The sequence below is a fragment of the Octopus bimaculoides genome, chromosome 2, assembly GCF_001194135.2.
Source record: "Octopus bimaculoides isolate UCB-OBI-ISO-001 chromosome 2, ASM119413v2, whole genome shotgun sequence".
Lineage (NCBI taxonomy): Eukaryota > Metazoa > Mollusca > Cephalopoda > Octopoda > Octopodidae > Octopus > Octopus bimaculoides.
The window spans coordinates 183,263,900-183,268,899 of NC_068982.1; the positions used below are offsets into that span (position 1 = coordinate 183,263,900).

Sequence of the window (5,000 nt, forward strand, 5' to 3'; positions counted from 1 at the left end):
TATGCATGTGACTGGTGAAGTGGTTCACTTACCAACCGGACGGTTTCAGATGCAATTCCAATGCATGGCACCAAGAGCAAGTGTCTCTCACACACACACACACACACACATATGTATGTATGCATGTATGTATGTATGTAAGTATGTATGTATATACATATACTTATGTATGTGTGTATATATATATGTGTGTGTGTGTGTGTGTGTGTGTGTGTGTTTATGTGTGCATACATATATATACAGGGTGCGGTGGATAAATTGTCGCCATTTTATATTTTTAATTTCATGCGCGTGCATTATTTGTGTTTGATTTTGTCAACTACACAGTATGGTAGGGTCAGTTGGGAACCGTTTGTGAGAAAAACAGCACCATGATGCAATTCACTCTGCCAGAAATTTGGAAACAATATGATGTACAGCTTGGCATTTGAGCCGGAAGCTCCAATACAAACAATTCAGAGGATTAAGGTGTCAATCTGAGGATAGTGCAATCTGAGGACACGTACCAAGAGTGATAAAAATCAAACATTCAGTCAATATCATGGTGTTTGGAGTGATCACTAGTGATGGGTAACATTATGCTTCCATTCATCTTCCCACACAGCCTCAGACTCAACATGGTGGCCTACAGCAAGTGTCTGGAAGAGGTAATCTGGCAACAGGATTCAGCACCATGCCACACACTCGGATGTGCTTTTACCATTCCACTGGCACGAGTGCCAATCAGGTGGTACTGTCATCAGCTATCCATTTTCCATGCTGGCATTTGCTACACAAATGTGTGTATGTGTATATATATATATATATATATATATATATACACATGCATACATATATATGCATGAATATGTATATACTTGTGTATATGTGTGTGTATATATAACATTGTATATCCACTTTTTATATCTTTGTAAACTGTTTACATTTGTGTGAGTGTGCTGGTGCATGTGTTTATACATATATATATATATATATACACACACACAGACACATATATACACACATATACACACATATACACACACATATACGCACACACATGCATACATATGTGTCCGTTCATGCTGGTACATGTTGTTGATACACACATGCACAAAAGCAGATGTAAACAGTTTGCAAAAATATAAAAAGAAAAGAACCATCAATTCTTGTTGTTTTATTGAAATATCACCCAAAATGGAATGAAGATTTCTTCAAATCAACACAGAACTGTTCAAGGCTATAGTAAATAAGATGTGTTATTTTTAGTACTGAATCTATTTTGTTTCCAAACTCATTAGTTCAACAACGAGGAGCAGATAGAAGCTAAATCATAGGATCATGGTTAACGAGCTAATTGGTTTGCTGTTTGATATGAGAATAAGAAGAAAGCTGTGAAGTTCTTTTGTTATACCGTCTTCATTATAGTCTCACTAACAGTGGAGCTGTACTTGGAAAATGAAGCCTGACTATAATGATTTGGTGAAATAACTGAGATTTAGATAGAGAATCTTCACTATTTCTTCTGTGATTATCTAATGACAAAAAATTTTGATTTTAGAACAATCTTAACTAATTCTTCTGCAATAATTTGTTAGAAAAAAATGTCAGATACTGGTATATAATCTTGACTTTTTCATCAAATGTTTTACAGTAGAATGGGTGTTTGTGTGTGTGTGTGTGTTTTCTTTCTAACCAATTCTTTTTAAGATAATGAGATGAGAAGCAGCAGCAGAGTATCCCAGAGTGGTGACTTAATGAGGCTGTACATACATAGTAGGTTGAGAAAGCTTAGTGGGCTGGTGGTGACAACAGATTTCCAGAGGTATATTGTATGGGAGAGAAAAGATTGGGAAAAGAGTATAGTGCAGTGGTTCCCAGCCTGTGGTCAATGGACCCCTGGTGGCAAAGGTAGTACTGGGAGGGTCCATGAACATGTTAAGCTGACAGACTTTTCAATATTGTGGGGTCCAAGGGAAAATTCATTTAAATAAAAGGAATCCCTGGTAGTGAAAAGGTTGGGATAGACTAAACTAAGGGTGATAAGAGGAAGATACATAGGTGGTGCAAATTATTACTGTTGTTGCTGTTGTTGTTGTTGCTTAGTTCCAATTGGACACACCTGGGATTAAAAGTATTCAAATGATGTCAATTTTATTAAGAAAATAATCTATCCTTCTTGGAAATTGCGTGGTTTGATAGAGCTTTAATTGCTGTTTTTAACAGGTCAGGATCATGTAGTGGCTCCCAAACTGACTCACAGTGGGAGGAGTGAGTATAACTGGAATAAAATGGTACTTCAAAGGAGCAAGTGTCACTGTAGTAATGGTTGAAGAGATAGAGAGAAGAATGGAGATATTTGTGAACCAGCAAATGCATAGTGTTTGTAATTTATTGTAGAGCCAAAGATTGAAGGGGCAGAGCCAGTGATTGTAAGGTGTGGACAAGGTGCTAATAAGCAAGTCATTGTGGAAGTGAGTGAAGAAATAGAGAGAAGGATCAGGGTAACTGTGAGCATGTAATTGTATGGTGTTGACATGTCATTATAATAACGATTGAAGATGTAGAGAGAAGCATCAGGACATCTGTGTATCTATGATTGTTTAGTTTTGATAAATCAATCATAGTAGCAGTGATTGAAAAGGGAGAGGGGAGAATCAGGACGTCTGTGAGCCAAGGACTGTATGGTGTTGGTCAATCTTTAACAATAAGTCCAATTCAAAGATCTTTCATGAATTCAGTCAACAGTGATAGCATGTGTTCGGTTCAGTTTTGACATGCAGACCAGAAAGGACAAAATGTCATTAGTGTATGGAGAAGGAGAGAAAGAAGAAGAGGAAAAGGTAGAGTGAGATAGATGTAGGAAGAGATAAATAGAAGGATGGCAGCAATATTAAAGGGGTGAAAGGTTGAATGGAGGATCAAATGTGGGAAAGAATAGTGGAGGAGATGGAGCAATGGTGTCATAGTGCTAAGGCTGTTTGGACCAGTACTTCAGAATTTACTTTAACTCATATAAATAAGGTGTAATCATCTCCAACTTGATATTTAGATACATTTCAAGTGTGGAGGCAGCCCTTAAGAAGCTGTTTCTTCTCATTAAGACAATCTGTATTTCCTGCTGCAATTGGAATATGTTTTGCATTTCTCCAACAGCCTTCATTTGATGCCATAGTCTAGATAACAGTCTTCTCCTTCAACTGCCATGTGTGCTTGGCCAGTAGAGTGATGTTCCTCTTTTCAAAGTTTCTAAAGGATGTGTAGTCATGACCGATGCCAGTGCTATCTGACTGGTACCCATGCTGGTGGCATGTAAAAAGCACTATTCGAGCATTGGGACTCATGGAGGATGTAACAGGTAACCAAGACCTTTGGCAATATACCATGCTTGTGTAGACCTGTCAAGCCAAGTGAGACCATAGTCATAGCTGATGCCACTGTCAGGTCAAAGGCACCCACGCTGGTGGCACGTAAAAAACACCCACTATGCTCTCAGAGTGGTTGGCATTAGAAAGGGCATCCAACCATAGAAACCTTGCCAAGTCAGACTGAAACCTGGTGCAGTCCCCCGGCTTCCCAGTTTTCAGTCAAACTGTCCAATCTATGCCAGCATGGAAAGCAGAAGTTAAATGATGATGATGGTGTAGTAGTATAAGTTCCTTTAAGGGCCCTCAGTCAATCTGACAGAATGCTTTATGCACTGGGTGATACAATTTCTTTACCAAAATTTATTGTCCTTTAATTTTTTATATTAACAAAGTTATTAATTATAGAATAATTAGCTGAGCATTTTCCCTATTAATATAAATATTAATTATAGCTTTCTTGGCTGGCTATTCCCTAATTAACAAAGATACTGATTATAGTGTAACTGGTTGAGTATTTCCTAATTTATAAAGATATTAATTATAGCATAATTAGCTGAGTATTTCTCATATTAACAAAGACATTAATTAAAGTGTAACTGCCTGAGCATTCTCTGTAATCAGTATTTCTTGGCCAGATCGCATGTCTAATCAAGAGGTCCTACAGTGTGAAAATATGTCTAGTGTTGATTATATCCTTATGGAACAGCTGTTGCAATGGGTGAGGTACATGACCCTCGTGGTAGAGATTAGGATCTCCAAAGTTATTCTCTACGAGGAAGTGCTGAAAACTTCCTAACTTTCGGTAAAAAAAAAATATAGAAGGATCAGTTAATTATTTTATTCAACATATTCCCCTCTCAAATTCACACACTTACTGCAGTGATCCCTCAGTTTTTCTAAGTCTTGAAAAGAACTCAAAGGTTAGGCCTCCAGCCCAGCCTTTGTGAAACCCTTAAAGCCAGGAACTTTTCTGCACCTCCTCATACAGTGAGCTAAAATGTGGAAGTTGTGAAAGAGAGTATCTGAAACAATATTATAAGGATATCATCAAAAGACATTTCAATGAAGCAGGTGGACTTGTTGCAACTGCATGGGGACTTTAAGGTTCGCTTGAAAGCTTTTAAACCAGTGGTTAAACATTTTCTTTCTGGTGTTTATACAGGAAAATAGAGAGAAAGCTTCTGTGTTAGAAGTGGGTGCCAATGTAGTAAACAATAATGGTAGTTAAAATTCCAAATAAAAGAGATTTTTCTACTTTAGGAGCATATATTTGATGAACAAGGTTAAAGGTCAGACAAGCAAGCTGAATGTTTGGTAACGGAATGGTGACTAAATAAAAATACAAAAAAAAAAAGTGCATATGTGTGTGTGTACAGACACTAACACACTCATACATATATCTACCAATCTACAGCCATAACAATAATACAGAAGCATGTGATAGGCCAATTAAAATAGAACAAGCAAGAGAACAAACAATACTCTATAAAAGAAACTAGTTAGAGCATAGGAAGGTGTATACTAAATGCTGTGTATTGTCAGTAGAAACAATAGGTATGTATAACAGGTGTGGGTGAACTCCCTGACAAAGGGCCAAAACTTTAGGCATATTGGTACAATAATTTATAGTATTAGCAGTGTTGAATTGTTCAG

The 5,000-nt window shown here is 37.2% G+C and overlaps 1 protein-coding gene across 2 annotated transcripts in view; it reads right to left on the reverse strand.

Moving 5' to 3' along the window:
- Positions 1 to 5,000, reverse strand: part of LOC106868594 (sterile alpha motif domain-containing protein 5) — a 232,740-nt gene that overhangs the window by 15,147 nt on the left and 212,593 nt on the right. The window lies entirely within an intron of this gene.